The following is a 25179-nucleotide window of genomic DNA, read 5'->3' as shown; positions in this document are numbered from 1 at the left end:
CGTGTACTCCAAGAAAAGGCCCTACCACAAGGTCAGCCAGCGCAGGACAGAGACAAAGTTAGGTCTAGCTCCAGGCAGGTCAGAAACTTACTACGTAGAGGCAAAAAACAGGAGGCCCTAAACCCGCTCATTGGGGAGGATCCTGACATGCACCCTTCACCCTACAGTGCTCTGAGACGTGCCTGAATTTCCATCAGTAAAAGGTACTGAAGTGACTATCGTGTCTGTCCCTGTTCTTGCTCTGACCCGGCTGAGCCTCGCCTGTCCTGCATCCCCTTCCGTACACTGCCCTGAGGCCTAGCTCCACCTGTGGGGAGCTATACCATCTAGCTGCCTTCGTATCGGCCTCGGTGGACTGCGCAGCGCTGGTGATTCTCACCAGAAGCCACAGGTGGCGTCACGAACTTTTATAAAATAAACAAACCACCAACCCTTTTAAAGGAGCGACCCCAGGGTACGGGCCCGGGAGCCGACCACCGCAACATCCCTAAAGGCCAGGCTAAAGGCCCGGATACCGAGTCATCCCCATCCCCTGGGCTAGTCATCTCCAACTGGCGTCACAAACAGGATCCCGTGCCCGCTGCAAAGCCGCAGTGTTATGCCCGTTGCCACCGGATACTGTGCGCCTTTATTCTGAACTGTGTACGTTAAATTGTGGTGAAGATAGCCGCCATTGTTGGGCCACCGATCGAGAAGAAGAGCATAACCACGGGAAAATTAGCACGAAACTCCGGACACGCCCCATGCCTCGACGTCAAACCAAGAAACGCCAGGTCCTGTAAGGAGCGTCGCTGAACGCACTGACGTAGAACGCAAGCGAAGCAAGGTCCTGAAGGCAACCGTCACCTGCGGAGCTGCGGCCTACCGGAAGAAAAACTAGAAGGTAGGCCACGGTTAACTAGGGGGGCGCCAGCAGAACGCCGACATGCCGGTCATCGTCCCTGAGGTTCAACCCGCGCCCGATGATGAGCAGGCCGAAGCTGCCACTCCACCAGCAGCGTCTGTAACACCCGTCATTCCTATGACTTTACTGTACATTCCTGGAGCAAAGTGGCTCCCCCAGTACAACGGCAAACCAGATACCCTGTCTGTATTCAAACGGAAGATATGTGGTATCTTGGAAATGTACTCTATGACAGGCAAACAAAGAGCAGCCGTTGTACTAGGACAACTGACCGGTGCTGCGGAACGGGAAGTGGAAACATGGTCGGCCGCAGACCAGGAGTCAGTGTCCGCAATATTTCAAAAACTACAGACTGTCTTTGAGGACCTTACTGAGGCGGACCTCCGGATGAGGTTCTACAGCTGTTCCCAACAACCAGAGGACAATGTTCGGGACTACGCCTGGCGTCTTCAAGGGGCCCTGCAGTCTCTGAACCAGGTTAGTCCAACCAGCGTTGAGAATGAGAACAAAATGTTGAAGGAACAGTTTGTCCGGGGACTGAGGTCTCCAGAGGAGAGCAGGACTGTGCGTTGGTGGTCCCTGGATCATCCAGATGCCACCTTTGACAATCTTAAGGATATGGCTATAAAAGGACTGCAGCCCCAGGAAACAAATGCCATCCAACGTTACCAGGGTGGGGCTACCCCAGAGCCTGCAACACCCACCTTTTTCCCAGTGGCTGCTGAAGCCAAGGTTCCAGCAACGTCCCCTAAATAACTGGACAGTCTGCGCTCAGAAGTGCGTCAGTTGAGCAAAACCCTGACTACCGTGCTGAGTGCTCTGCAGCTGCGGACAGAGCCTGAGGAGGGAGGGAAGATCCTGTTAGCCGATAGCCCTGAGGATGTCCCCTGGATGAGGAGGAGGAGGAGGCCAACACCGCCCTCGCCGAGGACCAGTGAACAGCACCGTCCACAGAAGGACCCTGCCTGCTACCGCTGCCGCAAGACCGGACACATCGCCCAGAATTGTCCTTTAAACGAGAAAACCCTGGGTCTGAGGGCCGACACCCAGGAGTAAACTCACCAGGCCATTCAGACTGGTACAACAGGTTCGTCGGAGGAAGACCTTTCCTGTCCATTGTACTGGACGGGATCCCGACGCATGCCCTGCTGGACACGGGTTATCAGGTAACCATCATGCCTGACGTCCTCTACAAGAGGTTCTGGTCCATGGACGACCTGCGTCCGCCAGCTCCAAATCTTTCTGTTTATGCCTCAAATGGACTCCCCCTTAACCTACTCGGGGTTAAGAATGTGACTGTAAAGGTGGAGAGAGTGGAGCTAAAGGACCAGGGGCTAATTGTAGTAGAGACTAATCCTGATGACACCAACCCGTATATGGTACTTGGCACTAACATTGTTGGTAACTGTTTGGGAGAAGTTGTGTTCTTGCTCCAACAGATCGCCGACACTGCCAGGCCGAGACAGAGGAGGGCGCTGCAGAAGGAAATCCGAGTCCTGATGTATCAACAGCAAGTAAGGTTAGCAGACGGTGAAATCGGTAACGTGCGGGTAACAGACCCCATGCCCATTGTCATCCCCCCAATGAGTGAAATGCTCACTGGTGTAGAGCTGCCATTGGTCTTAGAGGACAGAGCTACCAGGCGGTAGTAGAGCACCTTTGCTCCGAGCATAGACCCAAGCTCTTAACCGCCAGGGGAGTGGTAGATGTACGTAATGGGAGAGTGCCTGTCAGTCTTCTCAACTTAGGGGAAGATGAGGTCAAACTGCCACGTTATGCCACTGTTGCCAAATTACATGCTGTCAATAACAATTGCATCCATGAGGCGGAGTCCTTAACCTCACCAGATGAAATAGAGGATAATGACCCTGCAACCCAGGTGGAGGATTGGTGTCAACAGCTCCATGTTGGGACAGACACCACTCCTGCCCATCAAAAACAGGGTGTACACCGGGTGGTTCAAGAATACTCGCAGGTGTTCAGTAAACATCCACTGGACTTCGGGAGGGTTAAGGGGGTTCAACATCATATCCCCACAGGCAATTATTCCCCAATCAAAGAACGTTATAGGCCTATACCACCAGCTCACTACCAGAAAGCAAAGGAAATGCTGCATGACATGAGGAAGGCGGGAGTAAAAAGGGATAGTTGTAGTCCCTGGGCAGCTCCCCTAGTGCTAGTTAGGAAAAAGGACGGGAGCATGAGAATGTGTGTAGATTATCGTCAAGTAAATCGCATTACACATAAAGATGCATAACCTTTACCACGCATAGAGGAGTCCGTAGCTGCCTTAAAGTCTGCAAATTACTTTTCCACCCTTGACCTTACTAGTGGGTACTGGCAAGTAGCTGTGGCTGAGGAGGATCGGGAGAAGACGGCCTTCACCACCCTGATGGGACTCTGCGAGTTCAATAGTATGCCGTTTGGACTCTGCAATGCCCCCAGAACGTTCCAGAGATTGATGGAGTGCTGCCTGGGACACCGCAACTTCGAGACTGTGTTACTTTACCTGGACGATGTAATAGTGTACTCCAGAACGTACGAGGAACACTTGAAGCACCTGGCAGAGGTATTTGAGTCACTGTCCCGGTACGGGATGAAATTGAAGCCCTCAAAATGCTACCTGTTCAAGAGAAAGGTACAGTACCTGGGGCACTTTGTCAGTCCGGAAGGGGTAGCACCAGATCCGGAGAAAGTCACAGCCATCCAGAAGTGGCCGGAGCCGAAGAACCTCAAGGAGGTGCGTCAGTTCTTGGGACTAGTAGGATACTACCGGATGTTTGTAAAAGACTACACTAAGAAAGCAGCTCCTCTGCAAGACCTCCTGGTAGGGCAGTCCCCCAAAGGCAGAAACCCCGCATTCCATTGGGGTAAGGAGCAAGCCGATTCGTTTCAGGAGATGAAGGAGATCCTGACAGGTGATGAGATCCTAGCCTACCCTGACTACAGCCAACCGTTCCTGCTGTATACAGATGCCAGCAACGAGCAACGAAGGGCTGGGCGCTGTCTTAAGTCAGAAGCAGAATGGCAAAGAAAAAGTGATCGCCTACGCAAGCAGGAAGCTCCGCCCGACCGAGAGAAACCCAGAGAACTATAGCAGCTTTAAGTTGGAGTTCCTGGCCTTGGTCTGGGCCATCACTGAAAGGTTTAAGCACTACCTGGCCTCCAGTAAGTTCACTGCCTTTACTGATAACAACCCCTTGACCCATCTTGAAACAGCTAAGTTGGGGGCACTGGAACAACGATGGATGGCTCGGCTGTCAAACTACCAATTTACCATTAAATACCGGGCGGGCCGCAAGAACGCCAACGCCGATGCCCTGTCCAGGATGCCTCACCAGTCAGACACAGAAGAAGAAGTGGATGACTTGGAAGAGATCGAGCTACCTGCCTTTCACCGGAGTGGGATGATCCACGAGCAACGAGCCTCCAGGAAGCAGCGTGAAAAGATGTTAAACCCCCTGCCTCACCACAGCTGGAAAGAGACCCAGGACAATGACCCGGTTGTCAGCCGCATTAAGGAGCTGATAACCCAAGAAGGTGTCTCCCTGGAGAACAAAGTGTCTCTGCAAGCAAAGCAGCTGTGGAACGAGAGAAGCCGGCTGTTTATCTACCGTGAGAAGCTGTGCCGGAGGTACGTTAATCCAAAATCTCATGAGATGGTATGGCAGATAGTGGTCCCGAAGACAGACATCAAGATGGTATTAGAAGCTTACCCCGATCAGGCGGGGCACTTTGGCTGGAAAAAGCTAGAGACCCTGCTGAAGTGTCGATTCTACTGGGTAGGAATGCGCAGACCCTGCGGCCTAAGAAGAAAAGACTTCAGCAGCCAGAAGGCACCCCTGCAACCCATCAAGACGACTCGACCCCTGGAGATCGTGGCCCTGGACGATGTCAAGCTGTCCCCCAGCAGGTCAGGGTATTCCTATGCTCTGACCATGGTGGATCACTACTCACGTTTCCTGGTGGTCGCCCTCGTCAAAGACCTGACGGCAGAGACAGCAGCAAAGACGTTCAAAGCGTATTTCTGTGGACCCCATGGTTATCCTGAGCAGGTGCTGACGGACCAAGGCCCGGCCTTTGAGGCTGAGTTGTTTAAGGAGTTCTGCCATTTGTAAGGATGTAAAAAGATCAGAACTACACCGTACCATCCACAAACAAACGGTCTCTGCGAAAAGATGAACAACATCATCATAGACCTGCTAAAGACCATACCACTTGAGAGAAGAAACCAGTGGCCAGACCTACTGCCTGACCTAGTAGATCTGTATAATCATATACCAGTAAGTTCCACCAATTGCACTCTGGCATATCTCATGCGGGCAAGGCCAGGAAAGCTGCCCATGGATCTGGAGCTTGGTGTTGTTGAACCTGAAGCTGATAGGACCACTGAAGACTGGGACACAACCAGACAAGAGCAGTACAGAAGGGTACAGGCCTGTGTCGAGGACAGTCTTACTCGGGTGAGAGAAAAGCAGGAAGCGCACTACAACAAAACGCACCCGCAGAACCCTTCACACCAGGTGAAACAGTATTGAAAAGGAAAAGACGCAACCACAAACTTGATGACCAGTGGGAAAAAGACCCCTACACTGTGTTACCGTCAAGATTTGACAATAAGAAGACATGCATAATCAGTCGTGATGGAGGAAGAACGTCTACAACAGTGTCCAGGGACCACCTAAAGCTGTGTCCAGATTTACTGAAATCCCAAGAAAAAGAGCCTCTCATCAAACTGGAAGAATCTAAAGAAGCAGTGATCCACACTGACTTAGGAGACTTCCCAGCATATTGGCCTCAACTAGGAGGAGCAGTAGTCATTCCTGTACTTACCTTCTACCCACAGCAAGTTGAACCTGTAAGCGCTGCAGAAGAGCCAGCTCCAGAAGTATCACCGGATGAAGGATCCCCGGTAGGAGCAGAGCAAGAAGGCCCAGCCAATGGTATGCTTGCTAGCCCAGTAGTGAGGTCAATACAGTCATGTAGCCCCTCCACACCTAGTGCTGACACATTGGGAAGTAGTGCACCAACTAGTACTTCACACATACCGGTACTACGCAGATCAGTACGTAGCACGAGAGGTAAACCTCCTGTTAGGTACACTCAGTAAATGGTCAACATTCTGAAAATGTAGATAGTTACCCCTGGGGTATTGAGTATTAAATTGTAATGTACTGAATTAATTGTCTATTTTCATGCATATGTTTATCCATTTGTGTTTCACCTCATTAATTACTTTCTTATTTACCTAAGAACTGCGAGGCTGAGGACTATGTGCAGCCCAAAAACTGCTTTTGTATATAATTTCACTCCCTGGAGTGCCCCTTTTAGGTGACCTCAGAAGAAAAACCTGTCTGGAGTGGCTCTATTGGAGGTCCGATTCGGGATCTTCATGCCCTGCAGCCACCCCAGGGCCTACGTTGAGGGTTTAGGACAGGTCCCTCAAAAACACCAAGTACTCTACCTTGTGGGATGGACATCCTGTATGGGAACCTCACCATAGGATACTTGAATTCTGAGGACACTCTGTATTTGTTTATAATGTTATGTAACATTTAAGATTGGTGCCTCCCATAAAGGGAAGATTGTTCTTGCATTGTTCATGTTATTATTGTTTTATAAAAATGTACTTCAGCCCGGGAGTGCTGAGTTTAACTAGGGGGGAATGTGACGCCCAGCTGCGCTTGGTATCACAGATCCTAGAAGTGTGCATTGATGGATTCCTCCACAAGAGGCCCCCATAACCATTCACACATCTTCACCTTCCACCTCAGACCACCAGAGGGAGCCCGTTAGGGATAGATAAATAAGGAAGGTGGAGCCAGGCAGCAGAGAGTCTAGACTGGAGTTGACAGAGAGCAAACCTGTTGAGAGAGTTCCTGCAGTAGAGAAGCCTGAGAGAGGTCAGTCTGCAGTGGAGCACATTCTAGACTCAGTTGTAGCTCAGAGTAGTGAGCTTTAGGTGTGCCGGCGCCATAAGATCGGTGAAGCGTGGCAAGCTGCCGTTAGTTTGAGTAGCCTAGTGAGGGCCCGAGTAGGCCGAAGGTGAGAGGAGAGTTAGTACATAGGGGGCATAGGAGCTTAACCGGCTCACCCTGAAGAAGTTACCGGACACCGGGTCCGAAGCTTACCGGGATCTCTATGACCCAGTAAGGCATAACCGGAATCCCTGGAGAACTACAAGTCCCAGGATCGCTAAAGTGCTGATACGTAACAGAGCCAGGAGACACATAGGCCCCGTAAGCTGGGAGCGTGTACTCCAAGAAAAGGCCCTACCACAAGGTCAGCCAGCGCAGGACAGAGATATAGTTAGGCCTAGCTCCAGGCAGGTCAGAAACTTACTACGCAGAGGCAAGAAACAGCAGGCCTTAAACCCGCTCATTGGGGAGGATCCTGACATGCACCCTTCACCCTACAGTGCTCCGGGACGCGCTTGAATTTCCATCAGTAAAAGGTACTGAAGTGACTATTGTGTCTGTCCCTGTTCTTGCTCTGACCCGGCTGAGCCACGCCTGTCCTGCATCCCCTTCCGTACACTGCCCTGAGGCCTAGCTCCATCTGTGGGGAGCTATACCACCTAGCTGCCTTATCATCGGCCTCGGTGGACTGCGCAGCGCTGGTGGTTCTCACCAGAAGCCACAGGTGGCGTCACAAACTTTTATAAAATAAACAAACCACCAACCCCTTTAAAGGAGCGACCCCAGGGTACAGGCCCGGGAGCCGACCACCGCGACATCCCTAAAGGCCAGGCTAAAGGCTCGGGTACCGAGTCATCCCCATGCCCTGGGCTAGTCACCACCCCCGAAGAAGACAAGGACCCTGAAGACGACGACCCCGAAGACGAGGACCCTGAAGACGAGGACCCGGAAGACCACCCCGAAGAAGACGAGAACCCCGAAGACGAGGACCCTGAAGACCACCCCGAAGAAGATGAGGACCCCGAAGACAACGACCCTGAATATGAGGAACCTGAAGACCACCCCGAAGAAGACGACGACCCCGAAGACGACGACCCTGAAGACGACGACCCTGAAGACCACCCCGAAGAAGACCAAGAAGATGACCCTGAAGAAGGTGACCAAGAGGACAAAGAGCAAGTAGACAACCACCAAGATACAGAAGAACAAGAGACAGAAAACCAAGAAGCAGAAGAACAAGAAGCTGCGGAACAAAAAGCGGAAGAACATTAAGCATAAGACTAAAAATCAGAGCAAAAGATATTATCTAAATTATAAGCAGAAGAAGACTAAGCAGTGTTTGGGGGTGAGTCCATTCCTCCTCGTGGTGCCCCTGGAAAAGACCTGCTGCTGCAGGCCAAACTGAACGCGGACAGATCCTGTTGTAAATCTTTTGTGACGGGCAGAACGAAAGGTGTAATATTCAAACTACAGGAATGCCTGTCACAAATAAGAATATGATGAAGAAGAATATGAAGAAGATGAAGAAGTAGAATATGAAGAAGAATAATAGTTGAATAAGAAGAATATGAAGAATGTAAAAAAAAAAAAATAATACGAAGAAGGTGAAGAAGAAGAAGATGAAGAAGGTGAAGAAGAAGTTGATGAAAAAGATGCTGATGCTGAGGATGATGAAGGAGAAAGTGTGGGAGAAGAAAAAAAAGAAGGTGAAGAGCATGGAAGTAGTGAAACATAAATATCTGACAAAATATAAAAAAACTTAACATAGTCAATATTTCTGTAACTCAGAACGTCTTAAAAAAAATATTAATTCCTGCTATTCCATTTGATTGGGCTAAACCTCTATGCCTTTATTGTCTCCCCCACCTCCCCCAATACATTCTACATTATTCTTAGTTGTTTTCCTTCATGTAGAATTAACCTACAAGGAAAGAAAGGGTTTATTTTCATTCCGATATTTGTGTCCCATTGACTTGCATTGGTTTCCGGTATCGGAATCGGCGATATCCGATATTTTTTGGGTATCGGTCCGATCCAATCCGATCCGATATTTCTCGATATCGGAAGGTATCGCTCAACACTAGTTATCTGTTTTTGAAGTCGTGCAGAGTGCAGACTAGAAATCACAGTGGACACGTTTTCTTAATCATCCCTGTCTGTGTCAAAACATTGTTTCACATTCTTTCTAACTTTCTACATACATAGTTCCTTATTCAGGCATTGTTTCCATGAAACTAAAAGGAAATGTCAGATCTAATTTACATACTGCAAAGCAAGGTACAAGAATTCCTTCAGAACACTACGATATCAGATGGAAAAAGGATGTTCTTTAAAAAGACCAATGAAAACAGTATTGACTCCTGTATATAGTTCCTTACAACCTTCAGAGATCAAAATCTAATTTCTAATATTAGCCATAGTGTTATAAGAGCAGAGAAAAGCGTACAAGTAAGGACTTGTGGACACAGCCTTTGTTTTGTACACTAGCCTTAATAGGGATGCCATAGAGGTCCATGAGTCTACGACAATAGTGTGGCTACTGGGGGGCAGAGGGTGCGGTCGCCCCGAGCCCTGCGCTGAAGGATTCCCACCTGGAGCTATGCTACTGTTAGCTATGTATATATTCTCTCTGCCATGCCGAGGACAGAACAAAGCATTGTAATGCAAACGCGCCAGGAAAGGCTAAAGAGCGCCGATGACCCTGAAGGCAACCTGATGCATGCACACTACAGGACTTTGCTCGGTCTTCAGCAGGGCAGAGATATGTGCGCCTGCGCAGGAGTGTGATTGTGGGACAGTGTGGATGATGTAGGATGCGTCATCCACATGAAGCAGTGAAGGAGGATGGCGATCATAAGAAGAGAGGATTCAAGACCAGAGATGCCCATCTCACCCGACCGCTCCATCTGTGAGCATAATAATAGGTCTTTTTTGTGCTATGCAGAAGAGGAATAGAAGTATACATACAGCATACTAGAATGCTGTAAAAGAGGCCTTAAAGGGGTTGTCCAATCCAAATCGATAAGTCTGCAGTCATTCCGTGTAACTGCAGACTTATGAATTCCCCCAACGCACGCACTGTGCGCTGCGAGGATTCGTCGGTTTCTGAGTCGGGACTGGAGAGTATGCATGAGTTATATATAAAATATAAAATATCCAGATATGTTGACTGCCACATTCAAAAACTAGTACCCCAACTACGGGCCCACCTGAAGGACACCAAACATACCCTACAATTGCTCGGTCAAATCCAATGGCAGGACCATTACATTCTAGGAACCATAGATATTACCTCCCTGTACACGGTAATACAGCACGACAAAGGATGCCAATCCACATGTTTTTTTCTTAAGGAATTCAGTGATATACCCAAATCGACTTCATCAAGGACTGTATGCTTTTTATTTTAAATCATAACTCTTTTAAATATGAACAAAACTTCTATACACAGAGATGGGGTACCGCCATGGGAACCAGATTCGCACCAAGTTATGCAAATTTATACGTAGGCATGTGGGAACATAATAATGTGTCACCCTGGCCTGGATGCCACAAAATGTAATAAAGCTGTGTCTGAGAGCAAGGGGGAGGTTCTCTAGTCAGGGGAACATTAGCATGCAGTACCTCCTGTCTCAGGCCAGTAGGGGGAGCAGGCTGCCCCTATAAAAGCTGGTGCTGGGGGCAGGGTTGGAGAGAACTGGATGGCCTGTCTCAGCACTGAGACGTGTCCCGGAGCAGAGCAGGGACAGAAAGTTGCATTGCACCTAAGAGGAAGTGTGGCAGGAGGAGAGCCACAAGCCAGAGACAAGAGGCGAAGCAAGCCTGTCTTGGCAGATAAAAGACTTACTTTACCAGACTTTGGTGTCTGAGGCTGGGAGGATTCTACATCCTCCAGCAGATAACCAGTCCGCAAGGGACTGTATATTCCTTGGCCTAAGAAGCCTGGAGGCCCTGCCACAACCGAAGGGACCAGCAAAGCCGTACAAAGCTGGGAGCAGAAAGGAACCCACGTCGCAGGCCATACAGGCGAGAATACACGGAAAGCTCAGAAACGTGGGCTGTTACCCTATAACGAGGAGCTAGCCAGAAGGAGCGCAGAAAGCACGGTAGGCCTACACCCTCACCCTGACCAGGGCCAATTTCCCCGTTGCTCTCAGACATCCAGGTCCCCTCCTAGCCGGGACTGTTTATGGGTCAGTTTACCTGTTTTAGTAAAGACCCTGGACTGCAACTTGTTGTCTGTGTGCTCCTTGCTCCTCCAGCACTATCGGCACCGGGACTCTCACTACCATCACTCCCACCATCCACCACACTGCCCTGGGGCCGCACTCTTCCCGTGGGGAGTCACACCATCCCAGCTGCATATATCATCAGCCCCAGCGGTCTGCCCTGCAGCGGCGGTTCCTAATGACCGCAAATCCACGGGTGGCGTAGTCGGACATAATCAATAGCACATAACGGACTACCACTGGCCTGACCACCCTGAGCCACGGAACCGGGTTGCCACTACTACCCCCATCGTTCCCTATTGCCCGGATCCGAGTGCCCCACGGCCCAGGGGGCGAGTCAGCTTTGGCGAAGTCGGCAGGATTGCAACCAACCCGCCACAAACGGGTATTGCGTGCCTGAAAGAGACTTTGCACTTACCTGAAAAGAGGTTTCCCGCCATCCGGAGCCGATTCCCGCCATCAGACGCCATCTTGGACCGTTTCCCACCGTCTTCTGCCGTCTTCCCGCCATCCGCAGCTGCTTCCCGCCATCGGACGCCATCTTCAGGACGCCGCGCGGGAAGAAGAAGGGCGTGGACGTCCAAACCGCGCGAGATCCGAAGCTCCGCCCCACGCACCGACGCTGCGCAAGGTCCTGGAAGGGAGAGAGAGCGACGCTGACGTCATCAGGACGCGACGCCAGGTCCTCGTCCATAGCAGGAGCAGCGGAGCCGCGGCCTACAGAAGAGGATCGTCGGAAGGTAGGCCACGCTTAACTAGGGGGGAGGAAGATGTCGGACAGAGGCGCCCACTACCACCAACGCAGCTGCAACAGCGGTGATGCCCTTTTCCCTGCCCTACATCCCTGGAGCGGCCTGGCTGCCCAAGTACTCAGGGGAGCCCCATGCCCTAACTGACTTTATGGAAAGGCTGTACAGTTTGTTCCAGGTTTACCCCCTGACAGAGGAACAGAAGGTCAACATACTAGCAGGGCAGTTAACTGGCGCAGCCCAAAGGGAGGTAAAATCATGGCCCACTGAGGAGAAAAGGACTGTGAAGGGTATTCTGGCCCGGCTACGGGGTACCTTTGACACACGTACCTCCGCTGAAATTAAAATGAGGTTCTATGGGTGTAAGCAGCGGGCACAGGACAGCATCAGAGACTATGCCCTAAATCTGCAGGAAGCCCTAAGGGCCATCCAACAAACTGACCCTGGCAGTGTGCAGGAAACGGACAAGCTGCTAACAGAACAATTCATAGAAGGTCTGCTGTCTAGCGCCCACAGGGCCCAACTGCGCCTCATGTTCTTTCAGAACCCTGATCTGACCTTTGCCCAATTTAAGGACAGGGCCATAAGGGTGCTCCGTGAATCTGCAACCAGTGGCGCTATAAACCCCCGGCGCCCTGCTCTCACCTACCACCTGGAGGCGGCGCCCTCCTCTATGGACCCCGTGGGGGCTGATGCACAGGCCCTGAACCAAGCCCCGTCGAAAGACCTGCACCACCAAGTCCAGGAGCTGACAAGGAGCGTCGCGGCGTTGACCAGGACCGTCCAGGCGTTGCAAGTGGACCCGTCAAGACCCATCGAGCTGGCTTCAAGTCCGGAGGATGTCCCGTGGCGTCGACAGAGGAGGATCCCGTCGTTCCGAGGGAGGCCCACAGACCGCTACGCAGAGGATGGACAGCCCATTTGCCGTCGATGCAACCAGCCCGGACACATTTCCAGGTACTGTAATTTAAACGGGTCCAACCTGGGGCAGAGGGCCAACCCCCAGGCATAAGATCACCAGGCCCTTATAATTGGCGTGATAAGTGCTGGACGGTATCCCCATGAGCGCCTTGCTGGATACTGGGTCACAAGTAACCACTATCCCTTATGTACTTTTTAAGCAGTATTGGACTGATGCTGATATCACACGGTATCCAGACAGTAACTTGAGCATCATCGCCAGTAATGGCTTACCCGTGCCGCAGATGGGGTTCAAGGAGATGACCATTAAAATTGGTAAAGTTGAACTACCGGCACAGGGAGTAATTATTGTGGACATTGACCGACGTGAAAGTCACCCTAAAATAACTGTGGGTACTAATGTAATTGAAAATTGTCTTTCAGAGGTAATTGTAATTCTACAACAGGTGGCAGTGAATGCTAGTTCCAGCCAACAGAGAGTCCTCAACAAAGAGATAAAAGCCCTGATGAGACGGCAGCAGGTAGAACTGTCTGGTGGTGAGATCGGTAGCGTAAGACTGAGTGACCCATTCCCCATTTCCATGCCTCCCAAAAGTGAAATGATGATCTGGTGTCGGACTGCAATCGGGTTGAGAGGTAGAGACTACCAAGCCATGGTAGAACCCGTGTATTCAGACAGCAGGTCCACCATTTTGACAGCCCGGGGGGTGGTAGATGTCCATCATGGGAGGGTGCCCGTCCGCATCCTCAACATTGGGGAGAGGGAAGTACACTTACCCAGGTACGCTACACTCGCCAAACTGTTTGTTGTCGAACACAAAGCTATCAGGGCCGTGGAACCCTTGCCTCCATCTCCACAGGCGGAGGGTAATGGCTCCCAGAAACAAAAGGAGGACTGGTGCCAGAAACTCCATGTGGGTGCTGACTCCACTCCCCTGCACCAAAAACAAGGAGTCTACCGGGTGGTACAGGAGTACGAGAGAGTCTTTAGTAAGCACCCGCTAGACTTCGGCAGAGTAAAAGGGATAGAACACCACATCCCCACAGGGAGCCACCCACCGATAAAAGAAAGACACCGACCTGTACCCCCTGCACATTATCAGAACGCAAAGGGCATGGTAAGAGAAATGAAAGAAGCTGGTGTCATTAGAGACAGCTGTAGCCCCTGGGCAGCCCCCTTGGTTCTGGTCAAAAAGAAAGACGGCACCATGAGAATGTGCGTGGACTATAGACAAATCAACCGTATCACCCACAAAGACGCATATCCGCTGCCAAGAATAGAGGAGTCTTTAGCCGCACTAAAATCAGCTAACTTCTTTTCTACTTTGGACATTACTAGCGGGTACTGGCAGGTTCCTGTGGCAGAGGCTGACAAGGAGAAGACCGCCTTCACCACCCCGATGGGACTGAGTGAGTTCAACTATATGCCTTTCGGGCTCTGCAACGCACCAGGGACCTTCCAGCGGCTGATGGAATGCTGTCTAGGGCACCGAAAGTTCGAGACGGTTCTCCTTTACCTGGACGACGTGATCGTCTATTCGAAGACCTACGAGGACCACCTAAAGCACCTGGCCGAGGTGTTCGAAGCCATGGCAGGCTATGGCCTGAAGGTGAAACCATCGAAGTGTCAAGTGCTGAAACCAAAGGTCCAGTACCTAGGGCACGTGGTAAGTGCGGAAGGAGTGGCCCCCGACCCTGACAAGGTCACGGCAATCAAGAGCTGGCCAAGCCCCTCGAACATCAAAGAGGTGAGACAGTTTCTCGGGTTGGTAGGCTACTACCGAAGATTCATCCCCGGGTTTACCAAGATGGTAGCTCCAATGCAGGACCTCCTGATCGGACAGTCTAAGTCCAGAAGTCAAAAGCCACCCTTCAAGTGGGATAAACCGGAAGAGGAGTCCTTCCGCCAGTTGAAGATGGCCCTCACGGGGGATGAGATCCTGGCCTACCCTGATTATGGCCAGCCTTTTATTCTCCACAATGACGCCAGTAATGTGGGACTGGGAGCCGTACTGTCCCAAAACCAACAGGGCAGAGAACGAGTGATCGCGTACGCCAGCCGGAAGCTGAGGCCCACCGAGAGGAACCCGGAGAATTACAGCTCCTTCAAGCTAGAATTCTTGGCGGTGGTGTGGGCCGTGACGGAATGCTTCAAGCATTACCTGGCCTCCGCGAAGTTCACCATGTACACGGACAACAACCCGTTCACACACCTGGACAATGCAAGACTGGGTGCCCTGGAACAGCGGTGGATGGCCCGTCTCTCCAACTATGACTTCGTGATCAAGTACCTGGCAGGCAAAACCAATGCCAACGCGGACGCCCTATCAAGGATGCCTCACTTACCTGAAGGTGACGAAGACCCAGAAGAGCTGGAGGAGGTAGAACTCCCCGCGTTTCACCGGTATGGAGCCGCTCAATACTCTCACCGCGTGAAGGAGGAGGATCTAACAACTGTGATGATCAACCCCCTACCTCACCACAGCTGGGCCGAGACCCAAGATAGTGACCCTGCTGTCCGCCTGGTGAAAGATCTGCTGACCCAGGAAGATGCCCGCATAGATCCGGATGCTCCAGAGGAAGCCAAGCAGCTATGGAAGGAGAAGAGCAAGCTGTTCCTCTACGAAGGCAAGTTGTGCAGAAGGATTGTCAACCACCGGACGCACGAGCTGACCTGGCAAGTCGTGGTCCCAAGGCGGGATGCAGCTATGGTCCTGGGGGCTTACCATGACAGAGCGGGACACTTCGGTTGGAAGAAACTGGAGTTCCTGCTAAGAGGAAGGTTCTTTTGGGTCGGCATGAGAGGAGCTGTAGAAAAGTGGTGCAGAGACTGTGGCCCTTGTCACCTGAGGAGGAAGGACCGCACCAGCCAGAAGACACCCTTGAGGCCCATCGTCACCACGCAGCCTCTTGAGCTGGTAGCTCTGGACCACGTCAAATTGGCTCCAAGCCGGTCTGGATACATCTATGCCCTGACAATCGTGGACCACTATTCCCGTTTTCTAGTGGTGGTCCCGGTAAAGGACTTGACAGCCCAAACAGCGGCCAGAGCCTTCCAGCAATATTTCTGCCATCCACACGGGTATCCGGAACAGGTCCTGACAGACCAGGGTCCAGCGTTCGAGGCTGAAATCTTCCAGGAGTTCTGCAACCTCTATGGCTGTAAGAAGATTCGTACAACGCCTTACCACCCCCAAACCAACGGGATGTGTGAGAAGATGAACAATATAGTCATTGATCTCCTGAAGACGTTGCCCCTGGAGGAACGCAGCCTGTGGCCAGAAAAACTGCCGGACCTGATAGACCTATACAACAATATCCCGGTGAATGCTACAAACTGCACCCCGGCTTACCTGATGCGAGCCAGACCAGGTAAGCTGCCCGTAGACCTGGAGATGGGAGTCCTAATACCTGAGGACACCTCCCCGGATGCGGACTGGGATACGGAAAGGCAACTGCAGTACAAGAAGGTACAGGAGAGTGTGGAGAAGAGCCTGGCCCAGGTGAGAGAGAGGCAAGAAAAACTCTTCAACCAACAGGCCCCTGCTGGTCCCCTAGAACCTGGTGAGCAGGTCCTGAAGCGGAAGAGAAGGCTACATAAGTTGGACGACCAGTGGGAAAGGGAACCCTACACCGTACTGCAGTCTGACCACGACAACCCAAAGGTGTGCGTAATCACCAAGGACGGAGGAGAAACCACTAGTGTCGTCTCCAGAGACCACCTCAAAAGGTGCCCCGAGCAACTCCGTAGTGCAGAAGAGGATCAGAGTGACCTTGAACCCGCAGAGGACAAGGAAGAAATGATCAGCACCGTTCTCGGAGAGTTCCCTCAGTCCTGGACTCGCATAAATGATGCCATAGTGGTACCCGTCCTGCATTTCCTGCAACCGGCACAGCAACAACCAACACCAGAGCCGGAAGGTGAAGAGGAGCAAGCGGTTCCAGAGGCAGAAGAGCCTGTACCAGCAGCCCAGGAGAGTCAACCCTCTGCTGACAGTGAGCCTGCCATGCCTGCGGTAAGCCAAAGGACCCGCAGACAGCTGCCTGCCCTCCCTGTACACCCAGCTGGTAGCTGTACCCCTAACGCTAGTGGGGAAAGCCAGGAGCACAAAGGGGCAGATACCCGCTCGCTGAAAAATATAGAGTGCACTAAAATTGTAAATAACCCTGTTGCCAAATGTTGAAATGTTTGCCAAGTTACCTGCATTTTTATTAATAGTGTATTTCAGTTTCTTGCAGCTACCGTAAGGACTCAAAGGTTATGGACTTTTTATAACCGGGACCTGGTATGGACTGCGTTCGGAGCCTAACCCAGGAATGAACTAAGACTGTGAAGGACTTGGGGTAGGACAGACCCCCACCTGGTTAAGGCTCCCCGTTGTGTTGGTGATATGGACACCCGGTCACAGACCACACTGTGACCTTAAGAACTCAATCTGTGCGTCACTTGTATACTAATGTTTTATGGTATGCATATTGTCTTTGTTTATTGTTTAGTTCCGGAGTACTAAATTTCACTAGAGGGGAATGTGTCACCCTGGCCTGGATGCCACAAAATGTAATAAAGCTGTGTCTGAGAGCAAGGGGGAGGTTCTCTAGTCAGGGGAACATTAGCATGCAGTACCTCCTGTCTCAGGCCAGTAGGGGGAGCAGGCTGCCCCTATAAAAGCTGGTGCTGGGGGCAGGGTTGGAGAGAACTAGATGGCCTGTCTCAGCACTGAGACGTGTCCCGGAGCAGAGCAGGGACAGAAAGTTGTATTGCACCTAAGAGGAAGTGTGGCAGGAGGAGAGCCACAAGCCAAAGACAAGAGGCGAAGCAAGCCTGTCTTGGCAGATAAAAGACTTACTTTACCAGACTTTGGTGTCTGAGGCTGGGAGGATTCTACATCCTCCAGCAGATAACCAGTCCGCAAGGGACTGTATATTCCTTGGCCTAAGAGGCCTGGAGGCCCTGCCACAACCGAAGGGACCAGCAAAGCTGTACAAGGCTGGGAGCAGAAAGGAACCCACGTCGCAGGCCACACAGGCGAGAATACACGGAAATCTCGGAAACGTGGGCTGTTACCCTATAACGAGGAGCTAGCCAGAAGAAGCGCAGAAAGCACGGTAGGCCTACACCCTCACCCTGACCAGGGCCAATTTCCCCGTTGCTCTCAGACATCCAGGTCCCCTCCTAGCCGGGACTGTTTATGGGTCAGTTTACCTGTTTTAGTAAAGACCCTGGACTGTAACTTGTTGTCTGTGTGCTCCTTGCTCCTCCAGCACTATCGGCACCGGGACTCTCACTACCATCACTCCCACCATCCACCACACTGCCCTGGGGCCGCACTCTTCCCTTGGGGAGTCACACCATCCCAGCTGCATATATCATCAGCCCCAGCGGTCTGCCCTGCAGCGGCGGTTCCTAATGACCGCAAATCCACGGGTGGCGTAGTCGGACATAATCAATAGCACATAACGGACTACCATTGGTCTGACCACCCTGAGCCACGGAACCGGGTTGCCACTACTACCCCCATCGTTCCCTATTGCCCGGATCCGAGTGCCCCACGGCCCAGGGGGCGAGTCAATAACATATACCCAAATGGTAAGCTATGTGCGAATCTGGTCCTATGGCGCCGTTTTATAGATGATATTATATTCATCTGGTCAGGAGACCGTCCTTCCTTGGACACCTTTTTAACCGATATTAATAAAAATGATTTTTATTTAAATTTTATTTCCTCCACAAGCCAGAAAGAAATTAGTTTCTTGGATCTTAACATTTTTATAAAAGGAGGACGAATATGCACTAGGACACACTTCAAGCCTACAGACACAAATAGTTTCATTCATATGGACAGCTGCCATCTACCCAGTTGGCTATTAAATGTACCCAGAAGCCAGTACTTGAGACTTCAAAGAAACTGCTCTCACAACCAAGACTTTATAAATGAAGCAGACATACTAACACAGAAATTTCTTGACAAAGGATATAATGAAGAATTCCTCAACAAAACCAAAGAGGAAGTAAGCAAAATACCCCGCTCAACCATACTTATGGATAAAAAACAGGAATCAGACAGACCCACAATGGATATTCCCCCAATTATAACTACATACAACTCAAACGCCTACATCCTCAAAAACATTATAAAAAAACATTGGGGCATTCTGAAGGATGATCAAATATTGGGGGAATTAATACCGCCATATCCTCAATTTATATTCAGGAAAGCCAGAAATATTGGCAATAGGGTAGCTCCCACAATAACACATCCACCCATCTCTCTTTCTCATAAGCCGCCCGGCTTCTTCCCATGCAAAAAATGCTCAGCTTGTAAAATCTTAAATACTAAAAAACAAAACACCATCTCTCATGGAAAGATCGAACATCCAATAAAAGATTTTATAACTTGTACTAGCAAGGGAGTGATATATGGGCTTAAATGTCCCTGTAAAAAACTCTACATAGGATGCACCATCCGCCCTTTGAAAAAAAGACTAAGTAAGCATTTACGAAATATCAGAAATAAGTTTGAAGGCCATCCTTTATCTAAACATTTTAAAGATAAACATGATGGCTCAATTTCGGGAAGTGAAGTGACCGGTATACAGCTTATACAGAAAGACTGGAGAAAAGGGAACTACATCAATCAGATGTCAAGAAATGAAACGAAATGGATATATGAAATGGACTGTTTGAAACCAAGAGGTCTCAACTGCGGTGTAGAATTGTTTGCCTTTGATTAACTACACATGCCAATCGTTACTCTCTGATTGAGAGGGTACTTAAACAGGACCAGGAGACCAAAGGCTATCCCTGATGAAGGATACCGCGTATCCGAAACGCGTAGGAAAAGCCTTTTTGGTCCTCTCTGCTGCTGGTAGCACGTGATCGTTACCCGTGACGTCACACAAGGCCCTGCACGAAGGTCCTCGCTCTCCTTCAGCGCGTCCTCCAGGAAGCGCTCGCTGCACGCTGCATCGTGGTGTCGGAGTCTCCGGCCGTGACCCCGACACCTCTCTTCTCCTGCATCTCGTTCCCTCTCACCCAGCAAGAAACCAGCGGAAGAGAAGTATGTTCTCCGCAACTGAGTGACCAGAACCACTGGATACCACAAGACGACCATCAGACGCCCTGGTTATACATTAAGGCAGGGTTCCCCAACTCCAGTCCTCAAGGCCCACCAACAGGTCATGTTTTCAGGATTTCCTTAGTATTGCACAGGTGATGGAATTATTGCCTGTGTAGGTGATGGAATTATCACCTGTGTAATACTAAGGAAATCCTGAAAACATGACCTGTTGGTGGGCCTTGAGGACTGGAGTTGGGGAACCCTGCATTAAGGTACTGAACTGTATCATCAACGGGTGTTGAACCTTGAACCCTAAGGACACATAGAGGATTCTCCTCCTATATACTTTACCCCCTAACTCCCTTCCCATTATACATGCTTTTGAACTCATGTTCATTAAATAACCCCTTTTTTTCACTAGCTACCTACACCAGCCACCAGCTGGCAGCTCAACCCACAGCTACTCCCTCTGGTTTTAGGGTTCATCTGACGGGGATTACCACCTACCACATAGGTTGCTGCTCTACCTCTACAGAACTAATAAACACCCCAATCAGGTTTCTATGCATCCACCAGCTTACCTGAACTATAGCAGGTAAACCCCTGTTCATTTATTAGGAGCCCCATATACTTCATAATTTGAATTATAATCCTAACTTCTATTTATCGATCCAAACCACAGGCTCTACCCGCTTTTTTAGCCCAAATTAAGCTTCAATAACCCCACAGAAGCATATACTCATCAACCGAAGACACATCCCCGGGTATCTAATTAATATCTAGGATCACGCTCCTTTATGTAAGCCATCAATATAGAGGTATCTATAGTAAGATATAACTGGTGATTAAATGTAAAATTATTCTTAAAATTCTTTTTTACAGTAATCACTTCAATATTTTATCTAATAAGAAGATCTATTATTCCACTCCTATTCTCCTCCTCATCTTCCAATAAGATCCTCCTGCCATCCCAGGTAAATACATGCACAGTAGTTCTACAGAAAATCGACCAACCTATACAGGTCAGTAATCACAGTCCTTATTTGTCCCACTACAGGTCCCAAACAGCTCTGGATCCCTGGAGGAACTACCCAATGCTCTATTTTTAACCCTTGTTTTAATGCTAATATGTATCCATAACAATTTTTACTATTGGTTCACAAAATAAAAATAAAAATATTAATATTCATCAACATTCGTATATTCTTCCATTACTACTCCCAGTAATCCTTACCTACTCCTCTCAGTACATCAGCGCAGTGGTTTTATATATTTATGAGTTATACATACTCCCGGGCCTCGCTCCAAACTATTGTATTGAGCAAGGCCGCGCCCCGTCTGGTGACGTGGCCGTGCAGTGGTCGTGGCCGACTAGAAGGCGCGGCGTTGCTCAATACAAGCAGGGTTGGACTGGCCCACCAGAGAATTGAAGAATCCTCCAGTGGGCCCTGGCTTCTCCTTCATGAGAGTTCATAGTTTTAAGCTTGCAGCTGCTATGGGGCTCTTGAGTGGAGAAGAAAGGTGGGCCCTCAGAATCAAATCCTCTGGTGGGCCCAATGTTCTTCAGTCTGACAATGAATACAAGTGTATGGAAGAGAGGCAGCGCCCACTTGCCGGGAGTATGTATAACTCATACATACCCTCCGGTCCCGGTTCAGAAACCGGTGAATCCCTGCAGCGCACAATGTGTGCACTGGGGGAATTCATAAGTCTGCAGTCACACAGAGTAACTGCAGACATCCCTATTGACAGGATAACCCGTTTAAGTTTTCTTTGCTCGATTTCCTAATCTCTGAAAACTACATGTTATACACTTCTTTGTGTGTCATATTTTATCAATTAACCACATAGTAAGGGTTTTAATATTCCTAATTTACTGTAAATAATACAGATACTGAGTGGGACTTTTTATAGTTCATGTACAGTGGGGAAAAAAGTATTTAGTCAGCCACCAATTGTGCAAGTTCTCCCACTTAAAAAAGATGAGAGGCCTGTAATTGACATCGTAGGTAGACCTCAACTATGAGAGACAAATGAGAAAACAAATGCTGAAAATCACATTGTCTGATTTGGAAAGAATTTTTTTTCAAATTTTGGTGGAAAATAAGTATTTGATCACCTACAAAAGTTCATCTCAATACTTTGTTATATATCCTTTGTTGGCAATGACAGAGGTCAAACGTTTTCTGTAATTCTTCACAAGGTTGGAACACACTGTTGCTGGTATGTTGGCCCATTCCTCCATGCAGATCTCCTCTAGAGCAGTGATGTTTTGGGGCTGTCGCTGGGCAACACGGACTTTCAAATCCCTCCAAAAGTTTTCTATAGAGTTTAGATCTGGAGACTGGCCAGGACCTTGAAATGTTTTTTTATGAAGCCACTCCTTCGTTGTCCTGGCGGTGTGCTTGGGATCATTGTCATGCTGAAAGACTCAGCCACGTTTCATCTTCAATGCCCTTGCTGATGGAAGGAGGTTTGCACTCAAAATCTCACGATACATGGCCGCATTCATTCTTTCATGTACACGGATCAGTCATCCTGGTCCCTTGGCAAAAAAACAGCCGCAGAGCATGATGCTGCCACTCCCATGCTTCACAGTAGGTATGGTGTTCTTTGGATGCAACTTAGCATTCTTTCTCCTCCAAACACGCCGAGTTGTGTTTCTACCAAACAGTTCTACTTTGGTTTCATCTGACCATATCACATTCTCCCAATACTCTTCTGGATCATTCAAATGCTCTCTAGCAAACTTCAGACGGGCCCAGACATATAATGGCTTAAGCAGGGGGACACGTCTGGCACTGCAGGATTTGAGTACCTGGCGGCGTAGTGTGTTACTGATGGTAGTCTGTGTAACATTGGTCCCAGCTCTCTGCAGGTCAGTCACTAGGTCCCCCCTTATGGTTCTGGGATTTTTGCTCACCATTCTTGAGATCATTTTGACCCCATGGGGTGAGATCTTGTGTGGAGCCCCAGATCAAGGGAGATTATGAGAGGTCTTATATGTCTTCCATTGCAGATCAGTCTTCCCAGCCTGGTGCAGGGCTACAATTTTGTTTCTGGTGTCCTTCGACAACTCTTTGGTCTTCACCATAGTGGAGTTTGGAGTGTGACTGTTTGAGGTTGTGGACAGGTGTCTTTTAGACTGTTAACAAGTTAACAAGTTAAAACAGGTGCCAGTACTACAGGTAATAAGTGGAGGACAGAGGAGCCTCTTAAAGAAGAAGTTACAGGTCTGTGAGAGACAGAAATCTTGCTTGTTTGTAATTGACCAAATACTTATTTTCCACCAAAATTTGAAAAAACTTTCTTTCCAAATCAGACAATGTGATTTTCAGGATTTGTTTTCTCATTTTATCTCTCATCGTGGAGGTCTACCTATGATGTCACTTAGAGGCTTCTCTCATCTTTTTAAGTGGGAGAACTTGCACAATTGGTAGCTGACTAAATACTTTTTTCCCCACTGTATAATATCCCTAAGTATACATACAGCTAAATTACAGATTTTAGTTTTGAGGATTTCAACTTTCAGCCCAATTATTCAGCACTCAGACAGTGTGTTGATTGATGTTTACTTGGGGCATATAACAATATTTATCAGATTATCACAACCTGGAGAATATAGAAAGGACAACTAAAAGATCATACAATGCAGTCTAGTGAGGACCTACAAGCTCATAAACAAACTACAATAGTTAACACAGCGCCATCTGATATCTACTCAAAATAGTCCCTCCACAGCCTAAGCCTGCAGATGTTGTATAATAGACAGCTTAGTACCATAAACTTAAAAAAAATACTTATGTATACCGTACATCCCTGGTTTTTCAGGTAACAAAAATATTAGCTTTAAAATCATTAAGGCTGAATTTATGTGAAACACTTTATATTATGCAGTTGCCTGACCTAATGTAATCTCTATGTTTTATGCTGTATTTACAGTGCTTTTAAGGTCCATGCAAATGTTTCTTCACAATACAGAACACAGAAATTGTTTTATATATTGTACATAAACGCTTGCATGATAAATTTAGAGCCGAAGATGCTTTGGATTAAAAAAAATTTCAATCTTCCAGAATGAAGAAATCTGTCACCAGGTTTTTGCTTATCCATCTGACAGCATCATTATGTCGAGGCAGAGACCCTGATTCCAGTGATGTGTCATTTATTTTATTTTGTGCTGCAGTTTTGCTAAAATCACTGTTTTCCCTGCTGCAGATCTACCAATTCTCTGAATGTTGAGCTCTGTATAACCCCACCCACACCACTGATTGGCAGCTTTCTGCCTATGCAGTGTACACAGAACGCTGCCAATCAGTGGTGTGGGTAGGGTTATAGCAAGTTCAATATTCGGTGATCTGCTAGATCTACAGGAGATAAAACAGGTATTTTATCAAAACTGCCTGAAATCGGAAGCGCATTGACTTCACTCCAAAGAAAGTTGAAAATACTCTTTTGATCATTTTATTCTTACTTTTCTACTACACTAACTGGCATTGTGGAACAGAAAGGAACAATGGAAGTTCACAAAGACAATGGGTTAGAGGTATATTGCAGACTGAGCTAAGCCAACTTTTCCGTAAACGGCTATTGATAATTCTTAGCCAACAGCAGTCTAACGACTCATGAACATAACAGATCCCTGGAGTTTCTATGCATTGCGGCTGTATGACTTGGTAGTATATATTACCTTCAAGCACTTCTAAGCCATAGTAGACTCCTCATGGACCTTCATGGCACTCAATTATGGCTCTGTAGGAAATAAACCCACAATACGGCTGCCATGTGCCATAGTGAGTTCTTTTAAAAAAAAAAAAAAAAAAACTTTTTCCAACAGGTAGGATAGAGTTTCTATAGGATCTTTCACACTTTGTTTTGCAGTATGTAAAGAAGGTCTGGCATTTCTTCTTAGCATGAAAGTCTCATGAAACTGACAACTGAATGAGGAACTATATATAAAGGAAAAATGTGAACTAATGTTTTGACATAGTCATGGTTGATTGATAAAATGTGTCAGTAGTGATTTCCAGTCTGCAAGTCTTCGGCATGCTCCAGAAAAAAAAAAGCATAGGTAGATTTTTTCAAAGAATACAGGTGGAAATTACCTCCTGTTCTCTTTCCAATTTCAGTCAGTAGAAGCCCAAACGTCTAAATTTTGAAAAAGAGGTCAGACTAAATTTGGGAAAAAAACACCTACATGGGTATAAGGTGCCATATATAAGGGGCCAAAATATACCAATAAATTCAAGAATACCTATATAGAAATGTGCAAGGCTCAACATCAATACAAAATATATTCTTTATTTGATAAAATAATTGAAAACATTTTTATAGCTTTAATAGCATTTTAATATTTAAAAAAATAGACATACAAAAGTCAGACATATAAATTACTAAAGG

Source organism: Phyllobates terribilis, unplaced genomic scaffold (genome assembly GCF_046119375.1).
Source record: "Phyllobates terribilis strain yellow unplaced genomic scaffold, ASM4611937v1 Scaffold_1__5_contigs__length_1240528914, whole genome shotgun sequence".
In the NCBI taxonomy this organism is placed as follows: Eukaryota; Metazoa; Chordata; class Amphibia; order Anura; family Dendrobatidae; genus Phyllobates; species Phyllobates terribilis.
The sequence above is the reverse complement of the archived record's forward strand: the minus strand, read 5'-3'. Positions refer to the sequence as shown.